Source organism: Macrobrachium nipponense, chromosome 20, assembly GCF_015104395.2.
Source record: "Macrobrachium nipponense isolate FS-2020 chromosome 20, ASM1510439v2, whole genome shotgun sequence".
NCBI lineage: Eukaryota > Metazoa > Arthropoda > Malacostraca > Decapoda > Palaemonidae > Macrobrachium > Macrobrachium nipponense.
The window spans coordinates 15327031-15341414 of NC_061089.1; the positions used below are offsets into that span (position 1 = coordinate 15327031).

A 14384-nucleotide genomic window follows, 5' to 3' on the forward strand; every position below is an offset into this window, starting at 1 on the left:
CTCAATTACCAATGTTAATGATACCTCATTTGCATACAGTGGCTATTGGTAGACTTCACGAAAATCAAAGAGAAGTAGAACACATCTCTGCCTTAGTATGGGAGCATTACGTTCTCAAGTTCAGGTGGATCATTAGCTTGAGTTCTTTAATAAAACATTAGTTTCGATCGAAAATAGCTTCACCGTAAATTACAGTATAAAGTGTATTTGCCTCCTTGTAATACTGTCAAAGGAAAGGATTTTGCCTCCTAAAAGAATGCTAAGTAAATTGCGTGGTACGCCACTAAAAACCTCTCATGTTTGTTACCTTACAGAATAATGTTTCTTGTAGGGTTTTTTAATTGTTTTTTGTTCCCAAACCACAGGGGAAAATGAACGTTGATATTCAGAAGTATATGCATGAAATTACAAGACAGCAATGAAATTTAACAGAAAAAATCCGTTTAAGTATACAGTAGGACAGATTAAAGGTCGAGGTTAGACAAAATGTGGGAAAAAATTAAACGAGAAAGAAACAAATTACAAACTTCTAGTTCCTCCTTTAAGAATACCATAGTAGAACGAAATTTGATTATAAATCGAACGAGATGAAAAGACGAGTGAAATGATACCACCAAGAGCAGCCGCAGCCTTCGTTATTTTGTATTTAAGAAACTTTAGACCATTTTACTCCTGGCATAAAAAGGAAAACGCTACCCTAAGTTTTTGAATCATATTTCAGGAAATGATGTGTTCCGCAGTGCCTCGCTTTCCAACACACACACACACACACACACACACACACACACACACATTTAGAGATGGGCGTGTATGTTACCGGGATGAAAGTTGATAAAGTAAAGAATAAAGAAGAGAGAGAGAGAGAGAGAGAGAGAGAGAGAGAGAGAGAGAGAGAGAGAGAGAGAGACTGATGTGCGAGTGTGTGTAGTATGTAACGGAGATGATGATGAAGTTCGGAAAGGTAAGAGAGAGAGAGAGAGAGAGAGAGAGAGAGAGAGAGAGAGAGAGTGTAGAATGTAATGGAGATGAGAGAGCATAAAAAGCCAGAAGGAATATAAAGATGAAAGGACGAAGCGATATTGATTAAAAGGGGTAGAAATGGAACTGCATGAAATGAGATCGGAGGAGGGGTGGGAGAGCAACGGTGCTTGCTTTTGCTTCTGTTTGCTTACCGTGTGCTGGTGCTTGTGTATATGTGTATATGTGTGTGTGTATTAACATAACTATGTTTATCTGTGTACACGGCTTGAGGTTCTAGGGCTGGGAAAGAGCACGTTGAGGTTGATAAAGTATCAGAAAAGGTGAAAGTGATGGAAATTTCCGTCAAAGAGTTGAACGTCTAAACTTACAGTTTGCTCTCAATAGGTATAAGCCATGAACTAGAGATCCCCAGCTCTTACCTGACGTCAGTGATACTAAATAATATATATGTATTTATATTATATATATTGAATAAGGGTATGTGGGTGCATCCAGTGCACAGTGCATAAAGTGACCAATATTGATGCAGAAAAGAGAGAAAAACATGATAAAGCTTAGTTCCATTTGTATCCTTCAGTTCCTGAGTCCAGTTGAACCTCCGCCCATACAGAAAGCTACTCCGCAATAGCCGCCTCGTATTGCTACATAGTCTCGACTCTAATTCTGATTCCACCATACACTTCACGGCACTCGCTTCTAACCGAGTTCTCTGTCTCCCGAAACTTGCTACATACAGCCATTTCCACCTGGCTTGCATTCTCTCCACGTGGCCAAACCACTACAAAACATTGTACGAAATCTTCAGAACTGTTGACCCTTTTGTAGATCTAGTATCTCATTTTTTTTTTACTCTACAATTCCGTCTACTCGACATAAGCATTTTTTGGACGGCTTTTGGAGCCAACCCTATAAGGGGAAAGGTATTTTGATGTTCTTTGAATGCAAATTCACACATACATACATGCACCCACTCACACATATACGTATATGTATATAATTATATATATAAGTATAATATATATGTGTGTATATAGTATACGTATATACACATCGACGCATATTGTTTTTAGGGCCTTAGAAATAGCATTCATCCTTTGAGTATCTTCGATTGGCACAGAATCGTTCATTTTTTTATATGTATATATATATATATTTTATATACATATATATATATATATATATGTATATATATATATATATATAATATATATATATATATATATATATATATATATATATAGATATATATATATATCTATATCTATATATATCTATATATATATATATATATATATATATAATATCTATATATCTATATATCTATCTATCTATATATATATATATATATATATATATATATATATATATATATATATATATATATATATATATATATATATATACATATCTTGTAGTGTTCGCGCGCAGTTAGTGATTTAACCTTTTTACAGGTAGGTTTTATAACTGGGGTATGGAGAGGGGATGATCGTATTTAATCGCAATTTTACCACCATTATCGCCCCCCCTACTCTGGTGAATTATGTATATGTAGAGCTTCTCCTTTTGCGAAGCCTCCAAGGACCTCTTGAGAAAAACACTGTTCCTTGAATTGATATTCTTTCTCTGGCTCCCGCCGACGTAGGGCTTCGTGGATTCATTAGTAGCCGTGAACCTCTACTACATCATTATCAGCTCAAGGGGACAGCCAGATAATGCGTATCATATTACGTAATTACGTTCCCGCGTTAATGATGATGACACGAACCCCCACCTAAGAGCGCTTCGTATCGAAGAAACCCCGGAGGGTGATTTATCCTTTTCTTTTGGTGATGCGTCGTTGTAAAACAAGAAGTCGAAAGCATAATGGCCAATTGTTCGTCTCTTCTGGGATATTGGGATCTCGACAAGAATATGTTTTGATCACTTATTTTATGCTCGGATTTTCCTTGTCCTCATTTGTTCCAGTTATTTGAGATTCTGCTATCTTTTTACTGGCGGGTTAATCATTATTCGTCAATGGAAAGCAGTATATGCCATTGCGTATGCGCGCATATATCCTTACATATGTGTTCTTTTATCCCTATACATCCACATCCACACACACACACACACACACACACACACACACACACACACATATATATATATATACATATATATATATATATATATATATATATATATATATATATATATATATATATATATATAATGTGTGTGTTTATGCACGTATGTATGTGTGTATAAACTTACTCCAATTACATTCTTGCTATGACATAGTAAAACCCTGTTACAAAAGATTTCGGCCAGTATATAATTGGCCATTAGGATAGGTACACAGTGGGCGTGTAGGGGCATGCCATTAGTCTGAATTCTTGACGAGTTTCCTGAGAGTCTAATGTGAATGCGAAAAGTTTAGGAAAAATTCGTAATGAAGCTGGAAGGTAATAATTATCCTACGGCTGTTGTTGTACTTGAAAATTCAGTCCATCAGTGAAAGACGTTTGGGAACGTCTCCTGGACACCATTTATGTATCTTCTTAAGTGTATTGCAAAATTGCAATTCTTTTGTAAAAGGAAGAGGCCACAGTGGCTCAACCAATAATATGACAGAATGATTTATAATTCCAGTTTCCTGGAGACTCGGTTACTGGAAGCTTGGGCGCGGAAAGCAGGCAGTATTCTGGATCAGAAATTATGTGCCGTTCACATATCCATTATTGGTACATAATATAATTAGGTGTTGTGCATGTATTCTTTATTTCCCTGGAGAAATTGATTCTGAATTTCATGAACGGATTTGGCTTACCTTCTGTCTGGTTGGCTTTTATGTTACAGGGAAATAGAAATATTTTTTATTATGATCTATATCTGTGAATAAATCCTCAATATTTCATTCGGTGCATTCTAACGAGAGAGAGAGAGAGAGAGAGAGAGAGAGAGAGAGAGAGAGAGAGAGAGAGACTGTACAAGTAAGCTAGCGCCAAAGTTAGATCAGGCAATGTGTGCAGATGTTAGCCGGTTGCCATTTACCTAAATATTTTAAAAACCAAAAAAATTGTTTTATTTAAAAGGGAAAAAAAATAAAAAAAAAAAAAAAAAAAAAAAAAAAAATAAATAAGGGGAATTTTTTGGAAAAAAACGTCTCGCCTAAGGGGTTTTCTTAAACCATTAGGCTTTTTTAGAAAAAAGTGATAAAAAAAAAAGTTGAGAAAAGAGACGAGAGAGAGAATATTGCACTGGCGTGATTAGCTGTCTCTGCGAACGTGTATGTAATGAAGACATTAATTTCTGATATACATATGGGTATGTGTTTCGAACACGTTGCTTGTTAGGAGCGGAATTTATTGCGGTTAACATTTAGTATTTCGGTTTAGTAGGAAAATTGAAGCGAATGAGCACAAAGGTATCCTAGAAAAAATAAAAAACGAAACGGTTTAAGAAAAAGTAAACTTGGGTCGCTTAGTCAGTGTGCGTGGGGTAGGCCTATCATACTCAGAAAAGCTACCCTGATGTAATAACAGCCCGTCATGGTGTAGCACACTTTTCTTCAAACTCCAATTTCCATCTCCATATAAACATTCTCTCTCTCTCTCTCTCTCTCTCTCTCTCTCTCTCTCTCTCTCTCTCTCTCTCTCTCATCAGAGTATTTGTGTTATATATTGAAAGTATCGGTGACTTATTTCCTGGTGTCAAATCCCCTCATTTTCATGATATCACTTTTTCAATAATTGATTTCAAACATTATATATATGTATGTATGTATATATATATATATATATATATATATATATATATATATATATATATATATATATATATATATATATATATATATATATATATATATATATAAATTTATGCTTAGATGTCACAAAATACCTCGAAAGTGTGTTGAAATAAAACGAAAGCGCTCGGCACTGCTTCTTTTATTTTTCCTGTGGCCTTGGCTAAATACTATATTTTATTATATATTGTATATATATATATATATATATATATATATATATATATATATATATATGTGTGTGTGTGTGTGTGTGTGTGTGTGTGTGTGTGTGTGTGTGTGTGTAAAATATAATTTGTTCCGGACGAAGAACTCCTTATCAGATAATCCCTCAGTGCACTGTTACGTGGAGAGTGATAAAATACTCATGTGGTAATAGTTTTCCATTGCCAAAACCAGTGCGTAAAGAGCTGAAAAAAAAGCGGAGCGAGGTCACGCATTTAATAGCGATTAAAGTAATGATTTGCTGCGCGTATCTGAAGCCTGTAACTATCTAAATTATATATTTTTTCTTAATTAAATCAAAGGTTGGCTCATTTGTGATTACGAATTGAAAATGATTATAACATAGTTTACTGTTTAAAGAGTGATCAACAGTGGACTGGTTGATTTTCGTTAATTGATTAAATGTCATCAATTAGGTTATCGTTTTCGGGCTATGTGTCAAGGTGGTTTAACCATGAAAGCAATCAATGTCACTACTAATTTTTTTTGAGTAATTTGTTGTTTGCTACGTGTGAAAAATTTTGTTAGAATATATGATATATATACATATATTATATATATATACTTGTTTATCTAGTAACATATTGGTCTTTATAGTAATTTGTCCGCAATTTAATTTTTAATTATTTAAAATAAAATTGTGGAGTGAAAAGTTCTGTTGGAGTATTTTTTTTTTTTTGCTATCTAATAACATAATGGTCTTTTTAGTGATTTGTCCCTAATTTCATTTATTATTATTTAAAATTGTGGAGTTAAAAGTCCTGTTGGAGTATTCTTTTTTTTACTATCTAATAGCATAATGGTCTTTTTAGTGATTCTTTCGCAATTTAATTTATTATTTAAAATTGTGGAGAGTAAGGACTTACCTAAACATAAAAGATAGTTCGTTCCCTTAAAAAGTATATTAGAAAATGACCTCGTTTGCTGGAAGTATGCTGCCATTGTTGGCTGAGAGCTCTCTTATATATCTTACAAGGCATACTCAAGTCTCTCTCTCTCTCTCTCTCTCTCTCTCTCTCTCTCTCTCTCTCTCTCTCTCTCTCTCTCCTGTGTCTTTTATTCTTTTCGTTGTTATTGAATAGAATCACCTCTGACGACTTAGTACGCTGCTTTAATTACTCACGGCCCAAGAGACACTTGAGGACACCTAATTACCGTAGACGACCCCGTTCTCCTTACGGCCTGATGTAATTCTCTCCTCCCTCTCTCTCTCTCTGCCTCTCCTCCTCTCTCTCTCTCTCTCTCCCTCTCTCTCTCTCGTTCTCTCTGCTCTCCCCTCTCTATATATATATATATCATATTATAATATATATATATATCTATATATATATATTTATATATATCTATAATGCATGCTTGTATTTATGTACGTATATAATACATTATACATATATATGTGTGCGTGTGTGGTTGTTTTCAAGTGTTGCTAGTCTATCCTCAGCGCCTCAGTGGCGTGGTCGGTATGGTGTTGGCGTGCCAACATGGTAGCCCCGAGTTCGATTCCCTAACATTCCACTGAAAGGTGAGAGATGTGTATTTCTGGCGATAGATGTTCACTCTCGACGTGTTTCGGAAGTCACGTAAAGCTGTTGGTCCCGTTGCTGAATAACCACTGGTTCTATGCAACGTAAAAACACCATAAAAAAAACCTAATTTATCCTCGTCAGCCGGAGTGCAGTGTTCGATCCCATTACTAAAAGCGAATTTGTCCTTATTCATGCTAAGTCCATTGTGTTTTTGTTGGTTTGAGAAGTGAATCGGGTGCGTTGTAGTCAGTAACTGTCAGGGGCGAAGGACAGGAGACCCCAGCAGCTTATATCTAGAAGACTTTTGAAAGCTTCTTAGTAGTCTTAGCACCTTTTGGGATTATACTTCTATACATTTCATATGTATTTATATATATAGAAATATATGTGTATATATATGTATATAAATGTTTGTGTTGATGTATCTACTATGTATACGTATATATATATATATATATATATATATATATATATATATATATATATATGTATATTTGAAGTTGATATTCTCACAGTAGAAAATAATAGATGGAGAAAAACCGAGGCGAAAGAATATGGGAGAATGAAGAGGGAGCCTGGTGTCTTACATCACGCTGGAGTTATGATCCATTTTCCCGGCCCAAGATAATGGGGATGACAATCTTATGAAGGGTTTTTATTCAACAAGTGGAGCATCCTTAGACGGCAACACCGTTAACGCCCCCCTCCCCCCCCCCCCTCACCCCTTCTCTCTCTCTCTCTCTCTCTCTCTCTCTCTCTCTCTCTCTCTCTCTCTCGTCTCCTTGGTTTCGTAAACTTCATGGGTATGCTCGTGTGCTTGTCAACGTCAACAAGCCAACGTACTATTATGTATGTAAATATGTGTCTACGAGTTTAGTACATTGTGTAGGGTGAGCGAGGAAAGATTGGGGAGGGTGCCACTCTTTTGTCTTTGATTTAATGAATATAAAGAGTAAATATCCTACAAAATGTAAGGGGATATATCTGGCCTGTATCTGTTCCTTACGCGGGCGGGGACGTACTAGGATTTATGCGTATACGTGGTATATTTGTCCACATTGAAACTGATGTTTATGGAACGTTTAATACACATAAATGACATGAGACCAAGAAAGTAAATTTCAGGAGAACGAAGGCATTCTCTCTCTCTCTCTCTCTCTCTCTCTCTCTCTCTCTCTCTCTCTCTCTCATATAAATGTAATTTTTTTGGTGCTTTGATGTAGTTTCCTTACCGTGACGGACGGCTTCCATAGTTTTATTTTATCGTAATGTGTGTGCTCTTAAAAAAGAATTATATTTGTGCTTTATATTTGATCTCAGTAGTTACCTTCGTATACCATTAACCCGTCTAAGCAGTGACATATCCTATTTATTATAATAATTTGTCTTCCATTAAATGAAAAAATCTATTAATTCCTACTTGATATTCGTTGTTTGTTTCTTTTTGACAACTCAGTTTAAGAGAAGACATTGTTCTTGCTTCGAGATGATATTGAAGATATTCTGAGGGTATCTTACCAATGCTTTTTTTCAAGTAAGACTTTACGCTATTGAGAATTTATCATGATTATTTTGTAGAATAAATCTGCCTTGTAGACTTGTACTAATAAATGGATATGCAGATTATCATCATCGTCTTCAACGCTCTGCGACCCAGAGGGTATCGTGTGAAATTCCGCCACTCGGATCTTACCCGTACTTTCACTTTGCCAGATCTCCTGTCACCTTCATCCTCTCGTCCCATTATTCTCATCCAACTTGCTCTGGGTTTTCCATCTAATCTGGTGTCCTGAAGATCCTGACAGACACTGTCACGTATTGGTGTAGCCGGAGTGGCGCAAAGGATATGCCAAAGTTGTATGTATGATATCTCAGCGTACATAGTATTTGTAGCAGTATATACATATGTATGTTTTTACTTGTTTCCTACACTCCGGTTCACCAAGAAGTGGTCGCTTCAGAAGAGCCAACATTCCGGTTTTCTGGAAGTATGTTTTTGTGGGATACCTTTATTCACGGATGTTCAAGGCGGGCTCTCTCTCTCTCTCTCTCTCTCTCTCTCTCTCTCTCTCTCTCTCTAATATATATATATATATATATATATATATATATATATTTATATATATAAATATAAGAGATATATATAATTTATATATATATAATATATATATATATATATATATATATATATATATATATTCATCAAGGCACTTTTTGTAAGGACGTATTTAAATCTGTTGTTAAAGTATCGCATCTCTTTGTTTATGTATGTATTTACGCATGTGTACATGTATGTATGTATGTATGTATGTATACGTAGTACATGCATATTCATATACCTTTACTGACTTTATCTTCAGTTTTGTAACATTACTTTTTTATGTTCCTCTCCACTTTTCCTACTCCTCCACTGCATCAAGTCTCCCATTTTTATAAGATTCTTGCCACGTTGCATCCCATCCCATCCCCCCTCCTAAATCTTGATTATTCCAAATGGGCTGCTTCCAGGGGCGCCCCTGATACATTCTGGTCTGAGGAGGGAGATCAGATAACTCTACGTTACTTCACATTGAACATAATACGTTGGAAACACATATTTTAAATGTTTGTCCGCTTGTTCTTAGCCTGGTGTCCTTGTATTCACGGCTTAGGGTATTCTATTCGGATTTACCGATTATGCCAAAGTATTTGCCCTATTCTTGAATTCATATTTTCTGTATTTTATGTTTTTATTTAGGTTTTTGTCTTATTTTTCAGTATATATATATATATATATATATATATATATATATATTATATATATATTATAGTTTATTCTTGGTTTGTACGGTACGGCAGGTTTTCTTCGTAGTGTGTCGTTATTTTTATTTGTAAATCATCCGTAGTTATAATTTTTTCTCTAGTTTTCCTCCAGTTTGCCAATCAACAAACGGGATGTGTCGCCTTTAAAGATATTTTAGGAGTCGGGTCAGTCTTCAGTTCTCCATGGTATAATTGATTCATTGACCAAAGTGTTTAGACGAGAGAAGTTCATTTATGTAGATAAAGACTTCCCAAGACTTCTTATCGCTCTGCCGAGTGTGTTTGTAAAATTGTATTTCCCCCAGAAATCCACTTTTTTTTTTTTTTTTTTTTTTTTTTTGTTTTTTTTTTTTTTTTTTTTTTTTTTTTTCATAATAAAATTCACCGTTTTCCATCATACGACTAATTGTACTTTTATATTGATGTGGTTGAATCTTTGTTGCGTGGTTGCTAGCCCATGCCCCTCGTATTCATCCTGACTGGAACCCATCACAATCGACTAACTCTCGGGTACACCATTCACTCGCCAGGTTAACAATGATATGATGGAATGTATCAGAATTTATAAAGCATTTTATGTCACTCGAGAATCGAATCCATTAATCATCCTTCATTTCCTTGGTTTTTCGTTACTTCCACATTGTTTTAGTATACATATTTAATCCGTCCCCAATAAATTCTTAATTCCTTGCACGAACGCTGTTACCTTTTATGGTTCACTACAGAATAACACCGAAAGCTGGTTTGTGTAGAAAATCATTCCATGTGTCCGTTCGTTTTAATTGTTCGAGGCCTTGCTATTTTATTAAATGACTGAATATTTCGAATTCTGTAGTATTTCAGAATATTTGATATTTTTTGTTAGTTCGAATATTTTCTTAACTGTAGCAGTGCTGATGTCTTGATGTCTTGTAGTAGTTCAGGGTCAATACTTTCTTTGTAGTAAGGCTGAATGTTTCCTATTCTGCAGCAAGGCTTAGTAGTGTTGATTCTGTAGTAGTACTGAATGTTTCACATTCCAGAGTTAGGATTTTATTTTTTATTTTGTAGTAAGTATGCGTATTTAAAATAATATCCATGTATTAGTATTACTTGATAGTGTATATTTATATTTTTGCTTTAGTATGAATTCGATATTTCAACCTGTTTAACGTTGTATGCAATTTATCAATTATTTACCGAACTCTGTACAAGGTGTGTATTTATTTTGGTTTGAAGTACTAGATAGGACCTCACTAAATTAATGAATTTACCTCAACGGTCTTGTTATTACAATTAGTGCTTTTCACTTGTAGGAGTGAAATGACAAATTATAAAAAGAATCAATCTTGCCTTTTTTTTTCGAAATTTCCCTCCTCTCTCTCTCCTTCTCGTCTCTTCTTCTCTCTCTTCTCTCCTCTCTCTCTTTCTCTTCTTTCCTGTTTTTTCTTTCTTCTTCTTCTCTCTCTCTATCTTCCTTCTTTCTCTCTCTTTTTCTTCTTTTCTGCCCATTTAACTCACGTCTTGGTTAAATTTTTTTCTTCTTCTTTTCTCTTCTTTCTTTCACTCTATTTTTTCCGCTCCCTGCCTCCTCTCTCTCTCTCTCTCTCTCTCTTCTTCTTCTTCTTCTTTCTTCTTCTTTTCTTCTTCGCTGCAGATTTAATCCTCAGACGAATGACGGAATTATTTCTCCAGTTTTCTAAGCACCATTTACTTTCACGTCTGTATTTTTTTCCACAGAAGCAGCCACTGATGCTGTTTCTACCCGTTAGAAGTCTTCTGGAAGTAGAGAAAAACCTTCATTTTTGGATTACAGCAATGAGAAAGCGGCCAAATGTTGCTTGGTGCTACGACTCCCCTCCCCCACCCCTTCCCATGTGTGTTTTCCTTGGAGGATGGGGAAAAAAAGAAGGGGAAAAATATGTATATTTACTTCACTATTCCTGGAAGACCTTCGTACACTTTCTTTGTGTTTATGTATACGTTCGTGTGTGTGTAGGTTTGTAATTATGTAAGCACATGATTTTGATTATGTAACCGCGTACAGTAGTTATCGATAACTGTGCGGCTATGTACGCACTTGCATGTTTCGAAGTGATGCACACAAAAAATGCGTTTTGGATGACCAGTTACAAGTTAAATGGTGCATTTATATATATATATATAATATATATATATATATATATATATATATATATATATAATTTTATGTATATATTATATATATATGATATATATATATATATATATATTTATATATATATATATAATATCTGTATATATTCATGCATGAGCCTTATCACATCACCGTGATTATATGCGCATTAAGCTACGAATATCCTTTAATATCTAATTCGCCCTACCTCGGAATTAATATATTTTCATATATGTTAACCGAAGGGAGTGTATGTATATATATGTATAATATATATATATATATATATATATATATATATATATATATATATATATATATATATGTTGATGTATATATATATATATATAATTATACACTATATAATCAGGATATTGGTTCAATGACCCCTTTATTTATTGAATTCGTTCCATTTATGATCTGTATATACACATACTTATACATATATATTATAAATGGAACGAATTGAATAAATAAAGGTGTCACTGACCCAATATCCTGATTGATTTATATCATCAGGCAACGTCACATCAACAATTATTGGTCATCGACGCCGACTTAACTCGCCTGAATATATACAAACATAATATGTCAATGTTTGTCAGAGGATTCTCTCTCTCTCTCTCTCTCTCTCTCTCTCTCTCTCTCTCTCTCTCTCTCTCTCTCAGCGTTTTAAGTCCAAGGGAGAGGGGTATACAGTGAAGTAGGCTTGTCTCATTAATTAATCGCGGGTCCTTTAGAGAGACCGCTCAGGCGTTACGACTTGAAAAGTGAAATGATGAATAGCCGATTCAGATCATTTTAGGATACTGGCGATGGATTATGGGAATTTGAGCTCATAACGGAAATGTACATGAATTTGTTAATAGGAGAGAGAGAGAGAGAGAGAGAGAGAGAGATGCTGGTGTTATTAATTATTGATTGCAACAAGCTAGAAGGCATTATCAGGTCTAACATCTTAACCCTTAACCCATGTATTCCTAAATGCTTGTTTATTTCTTGTCAGAATTGAGAGAGAGAGAGAGAGAGAAGAGAGAGAGAGAGAGAGAGAGAGGAGAGGAGACGAGAGAGAGAGATGATGGAGGAGAGAGAGAGAGATGTTCCACCTACCTGATTTTGGGTAAAAAAAAAAAAAAAAAAAGGTAAAGTTTCCTCCGTTTTTATTATCTTGTATTAAATGAATTCGATCTGATTTCTTATTCAAGATCCCTTGGCCCGAGTCCTACCTTCATGTAAACCGTCCTAGTTGTAGGATAAAAGTTGGAATGTCTTACTTTGGCCAAATGGGATGGAGCATGGCGTCCTTTTAAAGGAGATGAGCTTTCTTAATCTGTCTCAGGGGACTGAGTCTAATCTCAAGTCCTCTGATCTCACATAGTTTTGGAACGGGCCATCACAACATCTTCTGCTGTTTATGTCAGCGTCGAAATATATGAACTTTATCAGAGGGAAAGATCCTACTTTTGAGTCTGATATTTATCCACATAAAATGAGAGTATACACGTAACATTTTTATTTTTTTTATATCCAGGTAATTCCATAAACGTTGATAATGTTTTCAGTACCAATATCTTGTCACTGATTTGTATTAGGTTTCAAACATCTCAGAAACACGAAGATTAAATCTAGTGCTGAGATGAACAGGTTTTGTCGCTTTGTCAAAGATCTTATATATGTAATTTCTCAGTCATTCTTGTTGGCAATCGCCATTTCTTAGTCAATAGATCCATTCACTCTGCCCTAGGCTTTTATCAGCCTGATATTCACTCAGTTTATCAGCATTTCTCAGTCACAGTTCTTCGGTATTCAAAAGGTATATGAGCCATGAGTTGATGCGCATTTCTTTTAATGTTGTCATCCAACCCATGCCTTTAATATCGTTCTTCGAATCTCCCAGTTGTCACTGTATCACATCGAAGACCCAGTCACCAAGAAAACCTGAGACCTCGTCGTTGTCTGCTGCCGGCAGGTGTCGTTATCTGTCTGAGGCTCCCAGCACCTATTTGCCACTGTCAACAGCTGTCTGTTAAGCATCTGTCGCTCCCTGCCAAGTTGGGCTCCGCCCCTCTCGCCGAAACCATCGTCTTAAGACTTCGCGTTCGTCCGTTTGGGATTTCTTGACTTTTTTGGTTTATTCGTTCTTTGAATTTTCCCCCAAAGTCGATAATTTGAACGTTTGTTTGTTTTTTCCTTGGGTAGCTTAGAAATAATAGATTTAGTAAAGGTACTTTTTTTTTTATATATTTCTTTGCAGGGAGTATGCGAAAGGTGACAAGTTGAACTTAAGGTAAGGTTTTGCATATTGTATTGTTGCTTTGTGTAGACCGGAATCTGGCTATGCTGCTCTTATTAATATCACTTGGCTTTCTTTTCTAGTAATTATCCTTGCTTCAACTTCAGTGCACTTTCGTTACTCAACGCGATGCCAAGAGTGCTTCTGTTTGTAAAACTACATTTTCGATGTATATAACGTCAGGTTCTAAATGTATGTACGCGCTAATTTGACAGTAGTCTACGGAAATCGATATGTCGGTCACTTCCCTAATCTTAATTCTTCTTGGTGTATTATGTAGATGTCAGGTTCGGTAGAGAAAATAAGACTGCTGCCACTACTTCCGATTCAGTGGAGTTGTGAGTTTTGGGGCCGTGATATTTTCTACTTTCTGTTTTTATGTCCGTCCTCATTCATAAAAGGAAAAAGCAAGTCTCCTTTTATATTTTTCTTTTTTCGGGTTTTAATACCTGATTATTTTGCAGGGAGTCCGTATAACGGTAAAATTGAGTGGTCTTTTATATTATTTCGGAACTGGAAGCCTTCTCGCTTTGTATTTTCTAGGAAATTCTTTTCAACTTCCTTACGGCACTTTAATAATGGCCCCTTTCCCATATTTTTGTGTGTTTTTGTATAATGGTCCCTTTCCCTTGTTTT

The 14384-nt window shown here is 35.2% G+C and overlaps 1 protein-coding gene across 7 annotated transcripts in view; it reads left to right on the top strand.

Moving 5' to 3' along the window:
• Positions 1-14384, top strand: part of LOC135222340 (43 kDa receptor-associated protein of the synapse homolog) — a 485735-nt gene that overhangs the window by 143457 nt on the left and 327894 nt on the right. The window lies entirely within an intron of this gene.